General features: G+C 43.4%; 1 long non-coding RNA gene across 1 annotated transcript in view; it reads left to right on the top strand.

Annotated features, from left to right (window-relative positions):
• LOC138504747 (uncharacterized) overlaps nucleotides 1-16369 on the top strand; it is a 474756-nt gene that overhangs the window by 203766 nt on the left and 254621 nt on the right. Inside the window, exon 2 of the long non-coding RNA XR_011279942.1 lies at nucleotides 13928-14166. This is a non-coding gene — a long non-coding RNA (uncharacterized lncRNA). The remainder of the gene's footprint in view (nucleotides 1-13927; nucleotides 14167-16369) is intronic.

The following is a 16369-nucleotide window of genomic DNA, read 5'->3' as shown; positions in this document are numbered from 1 at the left end:
ATCTGCAACGCCTGACCCATTCTCTTATTCGATCAACAGTCTTAGGGAATACATGCATTGTAATGCCTTCGGATTTGTCATGAGTCTTCGAAGGGCAACCGAAAATAGAACATGCAGGCATTGTTGTAAATTCTGCAAAATAAAGGTCAACATTATTAGAAAATTTGCATAAGCATGTGCGAAAGAATGAATTGGACCATACATTGTTCGATGCACACTTTCATTTGGGCACCACAGCAAAACCAGGGCAGCGTGTGCGGCTGTATTATAGGATAAATTTCACAAACGATTCATTGATGTGTTGAAAATCAGAACATGTTACTCGTCCCTTGAATATTCTATCATGCACGAAAATGAAACATGCTTATACTATAGGCACGGCCCGCGCGATGCAATACAATGCCAATTGACAATGATAAAAATTGATATACCGATAACATAACAAAAAAACTCAAGTCAATAGCAATGATACAAATTAGCATAGCACTACGGAGTTAAATACTTCGGAATAGATATAAATTTACAAATGGAGATATGATTAGGATACATGTCCTTACCTTGGCCAACAAACAGTTGGATTCAGCAAGCAGAGTAATTAGTGGCAGGAGAACAGGGAGATGTTCACAGGTAGCACACTGACAAGTTCACTCGAAGCGGTCACAGAGTAGCATGTTCATGAGTTGACTTGCAGTGCTCAAGGATGTTCCCATGGTAAATATCCAGTGGTTTATAAAGAATAACAAAAAGGGGTGTGTTTGTGAATGAATGGCGTGTATATGTCGTGGCATTATGTACATTGCAGGGGCGCGGTCTGCTTCAGGGGAGGCCTGCCTGGAGACACAGGGTCTGAGGAGGTGATGTGCGCAATGGCCCCTGGGCGTGGGATACCTTTTGAAGTGTACATGTTGTTTGGCACCTAGACCGTTTGCGCCCCTGACAGCCCCCCATGGCAGCGCACATCCACTGGTACGAACTGCCTTTGTTAGTGGGGGGGTAGGATGGATGGGCCGGCAGGCGTGCAGACAAGGCACCGGAACACTGCTGAATGGAGACACACTTATGTGGATTGCAGGGGCCCGGTCTGCTTCGGGGAGGCCTGCCTGGAGACACGGGGTCTGGGGAGACCATGTGAGCAATGGCCCCTGGGCGTGGGATACCTTTTGAAGTGTACCTGTTGTTTGTCACCTAGGCCGTTTGCGCTACTGACAGCCCCCCATGGCAGCGCACATCCACTGGTGCGAACTGCCTTTGATAGTGGGGGGTGGGATGGATGGGCCGGGAGGCGTGCAGACAAGGCACCGGAACACTGCTGAATGGAGAAACACTTATGTGGATTGCAGGGGCCCGGTCTGCTTCAGGGGAGGCCTGCCTGGAGACACGGGGTCTGAGAAGGCCATGTGAGCAATAGCCCCTGGGCGTGGGATACCTTTTGAAGTGTACATGTTGTTTGGCACCTTGGCCGTTTGCGCCCCTGACAGCCCCCCATTATAGCGCACATCCACTGGTGCGAACTGCCTTTGATAGTGGGGGGTGGGATGGATGGACCGGGAGGCGTGCAGACAAGGCACCGGAACACTTAAAAACTGAAACAACCATTGATAAAAAATATGTTGTGTTTTATTTGGTTTCTTATTTTGATGGCACAAAAACACTACACATTGTAAAGGTCTGGTTGCAGCACGGCGAGGGAAAATCCCCTGTACTGACCACTGTTGCTGGGGAAAGTTTGTCTAATGGCGCCAACGACACAAGCGGGTATTACTCATCGAACGCGGTGTCCAAGCCTCCCATGTAGCGACCATGTGTACCACCTATGAAAGAGAAAGATACAATCTGTTTTTAAATGACCAAGATAAGTGTATTAAACCTTGGTTGTCAATGACAATTTTTGTATGCAATGGCATTTTTGCCAGGACAAATGCTAACTAGACACTGCACAATATTGAACGACTTTTATGCGACTATTACTAGAGAATTGCAAATCTAAACAGATATGACAATGATATCTTGAAGTTACGAGAATATAGGGGACAACCGTGAAATAGTAGTGGCCTAACTGACATCACAACCAGACTACACTTACTCGTTGCTTGGATTACGAGGGCGAACTGTTGCGCGAAGTTCATGCATAAGCACCATCAAAATCCTCAACACGGACCGTGTGAGACAGACTGCCGTGAAGTCTGGCAGCTCGGTAACGCATTGCGGCTGTGGATCACCTTGCGATATGTAGGACAAGCATCCAGAGTTTTCTCGGCAGCAGCAGTTCTCCACCTCGGTTGGCATTAGCGCGCACCGATTGCAGGTACACCAGGTGGAAACGCCGTCCATGCGACTAGGCCCAGGTTCTTCATCTGTTGAAGCGTCCGCCCAACTGTTGTCCAAATCCCCATCGTCTACAGAGCTTGCTCTTTCCAATAATTCCTCCTCGGAATACTCGGGCTCGTACAGGTAGGGCATTATTGTTGCCATTGTGTGGTAAAGAAACGAAAATAATTTATAGCGGTCGTACTGGTATTTGTTCACATGGGCTACAATCAACGAAGGTAGCTGACCAGAGCACAGAAACGGGGTCACAGAATACTCAAAGAAATACAGTGAGAGGAATGGAAAAGAAAATCTGATGTTGTGTGTTGTGAAATGCTCTGTTTATACTTGTCGAGGAAAGCGGCTTCCTGCCGTTTCCATGGCGACACGTCATTAGCTGAGGCACAGAGAATGTTGACACGAGACGTGCTTTGGCGTTGTGAAATGGGCGGTACGCGTCTAGTGATGTCAGGCTCAGGGGCGGGGGATATGATTTAGTGCTGCAAACGCAGGTCACCCAGGGCGATGCGGCAAGTGATAGGATTATCACAAAATGGCCGCGCCCTGCTGCCTGATTTTGCTTGTGTTCAACAGCCGAAAACTCGGGTAAGGTGCATATGAAATGTTTGTACGATCGATCGAATTATGATTAAAAGCACATGGCCGACCCATAGGGACAATAATATTTTTTGACCCAACCATTCCTTTAATGGGCACTTGAACTTGAGCAAGGCGACACTCATACCTGCAGCTTTTTTAGCGTTTGGATTGTTTCAGTTGTAATGAGCCCAGGCTGTGCCTTGTCCCTCCCAGAATTGTATTATCTCCTATGCCCCTGTTTGCAATTGTCCCGATGTGGCGCTGTCAGTGGCCAGCCACCACAGCCGCATCAGGGCATGCAGTCCCTGTAAAAGGGCTGAGAAAGAAAGTATCAGCTGAGCCCACTTATGATTGATTGAATGTGCCTCAGCTCACCAGGCTCTAAACCTTCTTGAACCACGTCACCCAGGCTAAAACGACCTCTAAGCAACAATAAAGTGCAACAGTGCCTCGGGCAGGAACAGCATTTGGGGGTCACCAGGGGTCGCAGCTGCAATGCCGGAGTTCCCCCTTAATACCCGTGCAGTCTCCCTTGCTACCACTAAAAAAATGTAAGGTCCTGGGCTGTGGCCAGCACCATGTGGCTCTTTGTTTCTGGAGTGGCTGGCTTTCTTGTTCAGGCCTCTTAAAAAAATAGAGGGTTCTACAAGTGAAACACTTTGAGCAGTGACCCTAAATAAGAAGGAATAGGAATAACAAATAATTTGCCTTTCGGGAATTATATACAGTAATTGCTAGACCCATTAAAGTTTTATTTCAGACACCCTTCAGGGGGTGAGTCACGGATTTAGTTTGTTCTTAGACACCTAAACTCAGCCTTTCATCCTTCTTAGGTCGATAAATGAATACCAACACAGGTTGTGTGATATTGTTTGTATATTTGTTCTATATAAAGTGCTGAAGCTTAAGTGCTATATAATAACACATCATTATAATATGGTCTTGCGCATCCACTTGCATTCACAGTAATTTGGTAGTATGGGCCTATACAAACTGATATTAACTATACATATGGTGATCCATTCTTGTATGAAATGGATATCACATTATAGTGACATCGTAACCATATTTTTTGTAGTGTTAGGAACAATGCTATGTGATACCACGTCCAGTTTTGTCAAGTGGCGAAATGTTGTGTTCCATCGCTTCATGTGATATCACTTCGGGTGAGGTCAAATGACATCACTTCCGGTGATGTCATCAGAGGTCAAGAGTCATGTGACTTGCGCTACCCTGGGCAGTTTGGGGAAATGATGTATTTAGCCTAGGGTTAAAACAAGTCTCAACACACACAAAGACACTCCTGACCTGCCTCACTTGCTCCTCCCTCTCTTGCATGCCGTGAACAAATCTGCTGGTTTTAGACACCCTCTTGATATTATTCCCCTACAGGTTATTCTAGGATAAGGTAATGCCTGGGGAATTTATTTGATTTGATTTCAGGGACATCATTTGTGGGTCACCAGGTGTCACAACTGCAACCCCGGATGGCTCCCTTGCGACCCCTGAGGTCTCCCTTGCCACCCCTGTTGTCTCCTTTGCTACACCTAATTTTCTTTTATTTTCTCTAAAAAACACCTCAAATGCACAATGCTGACAAAAACTTCCAAAAAGCATTTAGAGTAGAATAAGCACCCATTTCAAACTATGCATTTTGCTTCTCGCAAGTTCCAGTTATAGCATGTTTTTTTCTGCAGTTGTCTCTGTTACGATCATCACAAGACATTCTATCTCGGTATCCTTGGTCACTTGACAAAATCCTTGTGCCTAAAAGCTTATGTACAGTGTAGAAATGTTTGTCCATAGCACATAAAGTGGCCCCTGATTTAATTGTGACACAATTGATGCTTTGTTGTAATGTGTCTATCTTTCCTATCACCCTGGCATGCTGTTCAGGGTGTTTGTTTGAATGTATGAGGTAACGAGTGCCTAGAGTACAGGATGCTGTGGGAGTGCGCTGCTTTTCCTGCACTATTCTAAATTCTTGAATACATAGTTATGAACCCTCCCAATGATATGTATTTTGCCAACCTCTGAAGCCTGAAAATTAGATCCACACAGGCTTGAGATGTGGCCAACTTTTCACCGGACCTGCAGGTGAACTGGCCTCCTGTTAAATCTCAGTAACTAGTTCAATGGTATCCACTACAGAGTGTAATTTGCTTTCTGACTTTGAGAACATTCAGGCATGTACTTAGGAACATTAATATCTGATGCCATGTCCTGTTTTGTCAAGGGGTGAAAGGTGTCCATTGCTTCCCGTGATGTCACTTCGGGGTGGGGTCAAATGACATCGATCAAGGGTCGTGTGATGTCACTTCCGCTTCCCCTGGCATTTTGGTGAAATGACGTCCCTGTTTGATTTGTGTATTTGTAATGTGCATATCCTTAATTAGCAAGAACATAAACAGATTTCTTTAAGACAACCAGTAATTTTCATTTGAACAAACAGGTTTTTAGAAATTTTCAAAAGCTGAATAGAGATTGCATTTCCCATAAAAATTGCAGGAGACAGTGCCAAATGTGAGAGCCCAGAAAAGAGAACCATCTATAGATGTTCTGGAGGAAGGAACTATTAACAGTCCCTGTCCGTTAGATCATAGAGTATGAGTTGGACAATAGGGTAGAATCTTAGAGGTCAGATACAAAGGGGCCTGCCCGTGAATACATTTGAATACAAAACACAAGATCTTGCACTCTATCCACTATTCTGCCTGCAGCCAATCTAGACTTCTTCGGAACTCTGAGATAGAGGTTTTCCGGGGTGGAGAAAAGATCATACGTACAGCCGAGTTCTGAGCCACCTTTAGACGTTGGGCTTCATGTTTTGGGATACCAGATAGCAGGGCATTACAGTAATCCAGCTTCAAGTTTGTAAGAGTGCCTACCACAATGGGACAAATTTTGCCAGAAATAAGGGGGAAATTCTTTGACAGAAATAAGGGGCATTTAAGGTTTTAAAAGCTTAAGTTGGAAGTACATGAACTTTGGAAGTGAATTACCAGCATGGGGCGACAAATTCCTGTGGCAGGCATGGAATGTGTCTTCTTCACTTGCAGCAACAAATCCCTGTTCTAGCCCTGGACTCCTCCAGTCCGATGCAGTCTTGCTAAGTATCTCACCCCTACCACGTTTGAAAGCATATAATGAGCACCCCGAAGTCGCAGACAGTAAAGTATTATGAAGTTCTTATGAAAGAGGGAAGCATTAAATGCAGTGTTATGAGGTGAAACAAAATGAATACAGGTATATAGTTTGAAGTTTCTGTTCGGTTGCTTTGAGTAAAAATTAATCTAATTAGGAATACAGGATCATTCATGCACCTAGAATTCTTCAGAAACCTTCATGGTACAAAATAATGATCTGCTTCAGCTGAATAATTTGATTAGGCTTCCCGTATGTATGTGCAACTGAGGGCCCAGTGTTAACCCGTGGCCGCGGAACTTGCAGCTGGGGGCTGTTAGCCATTGCCAGCCACTTCCTTTGTTCCAGTAAAATGAACACTTTGTTTAGAGATGAACATTAGATATTGAGAGACAGACACACGCGTTATCTGATTCTCCTGTCTGGTGAATGCTGCTTACCCGACCAGAACTCCAGCTTTGCCTTTGCCCTCACACGCCGGCCATTTCCAGTTTCTGTGTGTAATAACTTGGAAGCTGAAGAACACCCGAACCAGCAGGTAAGTTATTAAGTAGATTTATTGTAGTTCAATTGCCAGGAACGAAACATTGGCATGTCCTTTCCAAGTCAGTATACCTCCAACTGCCAAGCATAGAATCCCCCTTCAGATAACAACACACCAACACTCCACTCACACTGACATCACTACATTCCATTTAGCAGTGATGTCATCCACTCAGCTAGCAAGACACATTACAACACTCTGCCAGCCTACCTTTTAATTCATTTACTGCCTGTGCCCCAACCACACCTCCCGCCGGGCAGTCCATTGCATTCCCAGACATTCCTCGCGTTTATCCAGCACCCCCTCCATCCTACATCCTGTGCCACTCACCCCACTCCCAAGTCTTATCTCACTTGTGCCTGGAAAAGCACACAGCAACATATAGCACGTATCCGCTCAAGTTCATTTACCCCGTGGGCTCAGAGTCACACGGGGCGAAATTCCACAAAGGTGACCAGCAAATATTTGCAGGCACTGGTCTGGAAATGTGGATGTCCCGCAAATAACACTTGGGCGAAAATGGAACCCATTTGGTGACCACCAGGAGCCTATCTGCTTTTAATGGGCAAGTGCTAGAAACAATATTTTTTTTATTTCTAGTACATGTCTGAGATAGTTTTAAAATAAACAATGCACCCACTATTGTGCACAAGGCACTGCAAGTCTCACTACTATAACGGGGTCCTGGCTAGACCCTAATGCACTGCACTGCACCATGTTTTGTTTTCTTTTATTTATTTTTCTGGCTCTATCAGGGATGGGCCTGGGCGAACTCAGCGTTAAATCACCAACGTGTGTCTTTACCAATGGCAATAAACACACTACGGGGGAGCGGGGTGTGTGGGGGGAGGCAGCAAGCATTATTCTGCACATGAATATACCTGGAAGTAGACGCCCAAATGCGGTAAGATTTGGTGAGGGAGAGAATGAGGGCTGGCAGTGGTAAATATCTTTCCACAGAAAGGGTAGTGATTGGAGATGTGACAACATAAAGCATAAAGTATTAGAGACAAACAGTGCTTGAAAGCAAAGAAGGTTTGAGAAGAGAAACAAGGGAGTGACAGTACTGAGTAAGAATGGGTAAAGCTGGAGACATTAGGGCAGTGGCGGAGGTAGATTTTGGTGTGGGGGCGGATACTAGGGCGCCAGCGGCAGACTGGGAGGCGCACGGAAACCAGGGGGAAGCCATGGGAGGTGGCCACCCCTCTTCCGTCACCCTGGCTCAATCACTGAGTGTAACGCTGCATAGTAACGCACCACCCAACTCAACACAGTATAACATGACACTGTACAAAATGACAGCAAAACAGATGGCTTTGTGACAAGAAGAATGGGGCACGGAACAAATATCAGATTCACAGCATTGGAAGGTCGAAAAACCGAGGGGATCCTCTGACATTCGAACATGGGACCCATTGGGTAAGCACTTTTTTTAGTGAGCCACAGACACAACAGTCGATAACAGCACAATTTACCACACCCGAACGCAACCCAATAAAACAGCGGCTGCCTATATAGACACTGGGCCTCATTACGAGTAGGGCGGTAAGGGATACCGGGCACCGGTAAGGAGACCGGTGCTGGTAATCCCTTACCGCCCTACTACGAGTTCCCTTAGCGGGTCCCTCCTTTAACACCTGGTCTGACCAGGCGTTATGGATGGGACCCGTTAAGGGAATTCAGAGCCAATAACGGTACCACAATTTGCGGGGCTCAAATGGGAATGGGGAATGGCTTTTTCAATGGGGATTAACCGGTCCCGCAAAGGTCGGACTACACCGGTAAGTCCCCATTGAACGAGACCAGTCCCTTGGTGGCAGTCATGGTGCAAACAGCACCATGACTACCACCAATCTCGTAATGAGGCCCAAAATATTATACAACACAGGGAATACGGAAATATTACAACATAGCTTGACGGAACAGTGATATTCATTTTTAAGATGTTTGGTAAAGTGTCAACCTGTCTTCAAGGAGCATTGCTTTGCAGAGACGATTTTTTTGTAGCAGTGACAGCACAGGCAAAACGTGCTGTCTAAAAGAGTAGTTTGGTGTACTTACTGATTGATGCTTGATTAAATGGGAACCCATGAGGGCCCTGTGGATGTGCAGTTCTTGTTTTTCTTACATCACTGATATTTTCAGTTGGAGACATAACTCGATACAGGTGGCTTTGTGACGAGAAGAATGGGGCACGGAACAAATATCAGATTCACAGCATTGGAAGATCGAAAAACCGAGGGGATCCTCTGACATTCGAACATGGGACCCATTGGGTAAGCACTTTTTTTAGTGAGCCACAGACACAACAGTCGATAACAGCACAATTTACCACACCCGAACGCAACCCAATAAAACAGCGGCTGCCTATATAGACACTGGGCCTCATTACGAGTAGGGCGGTAAGGGATACCGGGCACCGGTAAGGAGACCGGTGCTGGTAATCCCTTACCGCCCTACTACGAGTTCCCTTAGCGGGTCCCTCCTTTAACACCTGGTCTGACCAGGCGTTATGGACGGAACCCGTTAAGGGAATTCAGAGCCAATAACGGTACCACAATTTGCGGGGCTCAAATGGGAATGGGGAATGGCTTTTTCAATGGGGACTTACCGGTCCCGCAAAGGTCGGACTACACCGGTAAGTCCCCATTGAATGAGACCAGTGCCTTGGTGGCAGTCATGGTGCAAACAGCACCATGACTACCACCAATCTCGTAATGAGGCCCAAAATGTTATACAACACAGGGAATACGGTAATATTACAACATAGCTTGACGGAACAGTGACATTCATTTTTAAGATGTTTGGTAAAGTGTCAACCTGTCTTCAAGGAGCATTGCTTTGCAGAGACGATTTTTTTGTAGCAGTGACAGAACAGGCAAACCGTGCTGTCTAATAGAGTAGTTTGGTGTACTTACTGATTGATGCTGGATTAAATGGGAACCCATGAGGGCCCTGTGGATGTGCAGTTCTTGTTTTCTTACATCACTGATATTTTCAGTTGGAGACATAAATCGATACATGTATTTTCCAGAATTTACAAATGTATTTGATCAAATGGGAAGCCTTGATTAAAATCCTGCTCTGGGGTGGGCAACTTTACAGAATGGTTTTGCAGGACGCTTTAGACGTGGTAGCGCATCAGAAGCGGCCTGCAGTGCGCGCAGTTCCATATGGTGTCATTCATGACCCCTGCCACCCATTCACTTGTTTGGTAGCATTAGTGGAAGTGGCAGATGAAATTTTACCACAGCACAAAAACATGGTAGGACAATTGCACATGCAGGCCACTCAGCTGTTACAGCTCTGGCCAGGCCGGGGGACAAAACATATGCAAACATCCAAATGTGCATACACATTGACAACAACATAAGTGACTTCACAGAAAGAGCACTGCAAAAAGCATCACCAGTCTTTGCTACTTAGAGACACCAAGTGTATTGAGTGTCAAATAACGTTGTGGTGTGAATGGCACTATTAATATTATTATATAGGTAGCAACTCTATAGCTATTAAAACTATGAGTGAGTTTATTTTTTTATAACAGCTTATAATAACATAATGGTATAATAATATAAGCTATGAACTGAATCACTTACTCCAGATAAGACACTGCTACAATAAATGATTTGCCCCGTATCACACACTTTGGTTAGGAAAATGGGATGTGGTCAATTTAAGCAGTTGACGATATATCTTTCATGGGTTACTTGATATAAATATTTATTAGGGCTTTTTTATATAGAAATTCCTTTGACAAAAACACAACAAAAAAAACGAGCATCTCACAATATATTAACCTTACACTACATAAATTGTCGTAGAAATATGTTGAGCGAAATTAGTATGACTTTAGCTTTATTTTCCCCATCCTTCATGAAAGGTCACAGTAGCGCCAGCCACACTAATGTGAGACAAAACATTCTCACTTGGATTTTGAAACCCTAGTCTTATTTCAAACACAGCATGATGCATTATGCACCCTTACGATTTCTACTCACCCACAATTCACATTTCTTAAGGGACAAAAGTCCCTGCTAATATTCCCCACTTCCCTCTACTGATATCTAATTGCTGCCATTGTAATGCTCTGTTGACACAGAACAACGTGTTAGGATGCTGCACACCCTGGGAGAGTTGTTCTTCCGCCCTGAGTTTCAACTATCACACGGAAGTGTGAGCTCAAGGCAGGAAAGGATTTGATCATGCTGGGGGGGCAGGTTTTCAAGGTTCTATGCAAAGTGAGGACTTTTGGCGTACCGCAGAGGGTGCCTGCAAATTGTGCAAGGACAAAACCCATCAATGCGTGTAAGTCCTGCAAAATACGGGATGGTTGACCACCCTATCCTACCCAATGGTCCATCAAAGAGCCTCTAGGCCATACCTCATGACAAACACTTGTAAATACACGCAATGCATAACACAACCATAAGCATTCAGGTTTTTTCTGTGTATGATACATGGATGCAGAGGGTGGGGTGCAGGGTTGTCACCGCAAGGTCACGCACTTTTAACCACAAATCTACAATAGACATAATAACTTGGTAATAGGTACTAGTAACACCTATTCTATGAACTTAGTGGTACTCCCTTTATTTAATCCAAAATGACGAAAGTAGGAACTGGTCCCATTCTTTCAGTTACCCACACATATCTCTGCAACAGGCGCATTAGACTCCTGAGTTTTTAGTGGGAGTGTTATTGGTGTACGACGCTCAGGAGGCCCAGGATCGCAGCACCACTATCAGCTGTTCTCTGCTCCGCTCATGCTCGGACACCCCAGCTATTAACAATGTCCCACTGCATACACATATATGTGCACACTTAACAGAAAACTGGTCCTGGGGGCACGCAGGCGGCCACTTGTTTATGGGCGACAGATCAATTGCTACATAATAACACATGTGCTATGCATGTCTTCCTGCCCGCCCGTGCCTGCTCCAGATAGTCTGGGCGTGGCCCCAGGTCCCTGACTGCCCAGTTGCACATCCGCACTGCCTCCCAGCAACCCTTACACTTGGGTCTGTATCTTTAACCCTACAGTCCCCCTTCCTGCACTTTTGGACACCTGCTGTCTGCACTTACCCTTGATTCTGCCACCTGCTGGCCTCCCTTTTTGTTATTGTTTTGATCCCATGTACAGCACTGCCCTCTCGCCTTTCCCCTGGCCCTTTTCCCCTCCCCCTTCCCTGCACTTGCGCAATCTCATTGTCACTTGGCCTCCCTCTGTTCCCCCTTCCTTGCCTCGTTGCACCTTGAAACACTTGTGTATAGGCGCGTTACAAATGCCATATCATATCATTTCCAAAATGGTGCAATTTTCAGCACCCTTGATGCGCAGCACCCTTCTTTTGACATGGACTACAGTTTGCTTTAAGTATTATATTTGTATGTATTGCAGTGTATTGCACTTGATTAATGCGTGAATATTTGTAATATCAAAACTCTAACAAAAGGTTGAAGACATTTCTTTTTACTTGTAGCAGAAAAGCCACCCTCACAAACCTCTAGAAAACAGACAAGGAACGGTTCATTTTGCAGTGATGTTGTATACAGGTTTATTTTCAGGGGAGGTGGGTTTCAGGGAGAGAGAATTTTCTATGCTGTGAATTGAGGGTTTCAAAAGCAAGTTAAGTCAAACAATCAATGTCAATTTGTGCATCTACACAGTGAAGCAGTGGAGTCTATTGTAAGGAATAGTCGTGCATACTGTGCTTTACATATCTGGATGTTTGTGCAAATTGGAATGAAAACATTAGTGAGACAACAGCAGACAGGTTGTGATTTTCTTTATGTAAACAACCTGCCAGTATCCATTGTAAGTTAGTTGAACATCTTTAATAGTTTGATTGTATCTTAAACAACATGAAATATTCAGGTTAAAAGAGCATATTTCTTGCCCCAGATTGTGGGTGGGATTGTTGCATTTGGGCAGGGGTAGTGTTAAATGATTGTCATTCTTCCATAAAAAGAATCACTAGAAAAGTAATCATAGTCCATAGCTATATCTCTTTCCTTATAGGCCAACCTGTCTGTACAGAATTCTCAGCCATCAATCATTGCTGTCAACATAGTAATCCACGTTGCCTTGTTGCACATTTTACAAGCTATATAGAACATGGGCAAAAGCATTATCTAGTTGCAGATTTGTCAATTGTAGAAGTGGGCAACTGAATTCTACTCCAAGCTTTGCCACTTTAAGATTCTGGGGGATCCAATACGAATCACCCCTTCTCTCAATGCATCAATATTTACCATAATTGGAATCACTTAGAAATAGGCTTAAAATCTGTATTTGGTGCAATACATGTACAAGCAAGGACGATTAACACATTGCACAGCAAACATAGATGCATACATTCTCAATCATCATTTGCATTGTGTGAACTAAAGAAAATAAGATCATTTAGAAAAATCAAGCAGACAGGTATAATGTATTGGTGGCCTATGGAGATTGGTATTTATTTCCAGTAAGGACATGTTTATACATGACATTGTTATCATCGTTTCGTAGGAATTTAAATAAAAGGTGTTGATATGAACCAAATTAATGGCACAATTTAACTGTGGAAGGATTCAGGGCTAAATCAGCTCTGCTGGAATATTAACCTTTGACAAGCAGGGGCCAAATTACTGAAACTTTGCACGAAAGCAAGTGCAAGGTTGCCCAGTATGACCACTAGCACCAGTGCAAAAAGTTACATTTTCACAGAATTTTTGCCCTATGGCAAAGTTTGCCCTAGTGCTAATATGAATGGTATTAGCACTAGGGCACATTTTGCTGAACTATCAGACAGAATTTTCATTCAATATTTGCATGTAGATAAAAAAAACTAGAAAAAAAATCTAGAGACTTGGGGCCCGATTCATGGAATTATTTTCACGGTTCAAAGTCACTGCACTGCTGAAAAGTGACTTTGCACTGCCGACACAAACCCTGATTCATGGAACTGTGCAAAGTGTATTTTTGCAGTGCAAAGTTATTTTGGACTGCAAAAATGACTTTGTACTAAATTTGCACTGGGAAAATACACTTTGCAAAATTCCATGAATCAGTGTCGGCAATGCAAAGTCACTTTTCAGCAGTTCAAGGTCATTTTGAACCATGCAAAAAATTCCAAGAATCTGGACCTGGAGTCTACATTGTCAACACACAGGAGAGAGAGCCGCTGTAAATATGAATTGCCAGGGACGGGGTGTGGTTTAGCGCCATACTAGATGGCCGCCTAAATCTTGCACACCGGCTCCAGGGGTTGCTATCATCTTTTGTCCACACTCATAAGTGCAAACTCAAATGAATAATTCATTTTTCTTACTCTTTCAATATCCCAGGTGGTCGGTGGCACTGTCTCGCCGAAGTGAGACTTACCTCCTGTGGCCTCCCAGAAGCATCCGCAGACAAGGCCTGGAGCTGCGTGGTCCTGTGACAGCTAAAGCCGATGTCTTCTGTTAGCTGTCTGGATGGAGTGCGCCGGGAGACGTGTGTTGATGCCGGTAGTGCACCTTTCTTCATAACACGGGCCCTCCATATAAATAAAGCCCAGAAACGTCTCTATTACTCAACAGAAAAGGTACTTTTAGCCATTCCTTAAGCTACACACTAATTATTTATTACTCAAATAAACTTGTTAAGGATTCTCCACCAAAAGCTAGCACTTTATCCATTTAAAGTTATTTCTGTGGAGGTATTCAAAAATATTTAAATACAAAATCTAACTATTACTGAAAGTGTACCACTCTGAAGGTCATTTTGCTGCTGAAAAGGGTACTTTTAGCCATTTCCCAAGCTGCACATTAACTTTTCACCACTTAATTTTAATTTTTTAAAGACTATCGGCTAAAAGTTCATGTTTTATGCATAATAAAGATATATCTGTGAAGCCATTATAAAAAATGTAAACACTAAATCTAACTCTTATTGAAAGTGTAGCACTCTGGATGTAATTTGCTGCTGTCATATACCTTTAAGAACTTTGCCTGGAAATGTATGCTGCTCTTTTGTCACCTGAAGCTTCGCTACTCGACCAGTTTGTGAACCACTTATTCACAACAAAATAATGCTTTGAGGCCCTTCAGCATACCATAGAGGTTCATTACTTCTACACCATGTGCATAGCTCTCTCATTGTTAAATGGGTACATCTGTGTAGTTGTACTGTCCAGCACATTATGGCATCTAAAAAAGGGCAAATCAAGCATTTACCCTCATCACCTTCCAATACCCTTAAGAGGAAGAAAAGCAAATCACCTACACTTAAGGAAAATATTCTAGACCTAACCATGGAAACTATCCTGACAGAAATGAGGGCTTTGAAACCATCAATGGAAACCACAAATGCAAAACTACAGCAGCTCGATGATAAATGGTCTGCTTTTGAGTCAAGAATAAGTGAGGCTGAGAGACGAGTAAGTGATGCTCAATATGTGAATGGTAGAGTACAAATGCTGGAAAACACAGTCAAATCTCTACAAAAACAGTATGAGAACCTCGAAAATCGAAACAGAAGAAATAACCTGCAAATTGTAGGCCTTCCAGTAGGTATTGAAGGAGACAATCCTGTCCTTAAGTACTATACTTCCTAATCTCCTTGACCTACCAACATCTGTGCAATTTAATATCGAAAGAGCTCTTCAGTGGGTCCAATTGACTCAGTGCGCTCTTCTAAAAACTCCTCCAGAACTCTTATCTTTGCATTACTTGATTATACACATGTAATATTCATAATGGATAAAGTGAAGCTAACTAAGCACCTCTGTTGGATATGTATCCAATGGGACTGCAGTCAGAAGAACTAATTGACCTCAGACCGGCCTTAAAGCAGCTAGATGAGAGATATGGTATCATACATCCAGCCATTCTTAAAGTTACCCTCAACAGACATATTTCTACTTTTCAAAATCCAATAGATTTGAGGTAATTTATTCAGAATCATAAATTAGAAGATATGGATACGTTAAGACCGCCTACTTGAATTTGGGTACATAATTTAACAGATAACTACAGTGGACTGCTCTTGTAATATTTTCCGCCGGAGTGGGATGCAAGGTGGGCCGTCTCTTTACTGGCTCTCCACCCTCTCCTCTCATTATTGTTCAACATGGATCGGTGTGGCTGTATGCTGTTAGCCACAGTTCTCTCTAGAGTTCTTTTTCATAGTTGGATATGTTTGTCTTCCCATCTCCATTATGTGTCTCTCCTTCATTGTTTTCACCACTTGCTCAGATTAATCAATCCTTGTGTATGACAATGCTACCTAATGGTTTTTCAGATCTCATTGTCATTACCATTTTTATTATAATAAAAATAAGCATATGTTTAAGTTCAGATTCTCCGACTTGTTTGCTACCTTACTTGCCCTAAGCCATGGCATTTAACATAACCACATGGAATGTCAAAGGGTTGCATAATCCCATCAAAAGACAGAAAGTACTTTGTCACCTTAATAGAGCAAAGCCATTGATTGCCTGTATACAAGAAACTCATCTCTCATAGGCAGAAGTTGCTAAACTCAAACATCTCTGGGTGGGTCAACTTTTTTCCAAGTGCAGCAAATGGCAAAAAAGAACAGCGTTATTACTCTTATTAATAAGGTGTTCAAAAGAAAAGTTATAGCAAATTAATCTGATGATTTAGGCAGATGGGTGCTAGTGAAGCTGCTATTAGAATCCATTGAATATGCAATTCTGAATATTTACGGTCCAACATCGCCAGACCCCTCCCTTTGGGTAAAATAAGAAAAAAACATATTTTTCAATTGAATCCTAATAATCTAAT

Source organism: Ambystoma mexicanum, chromosome 11 (genome assembly GCF_040938575.1).
Source record: "Ambystoma mexicanum isolate Mex_15411 chromosome 11, UKY_AmexF1_1, whole genome shotgun sequence".
In the NCBI taxonomy this organism is placed as follows: domain Eukaryota; kingdom Metazoa; phylum Chordata; class Amphibia; order Caudata; family Ambystomatidae; genus Ambystoma; species Ambystoma mexicanum.
The sequence above is the reverse complement of the archived record's forward strand: the minus strand, read 5'-3'. Positions and strand labels throughout refer to the sequence as shown.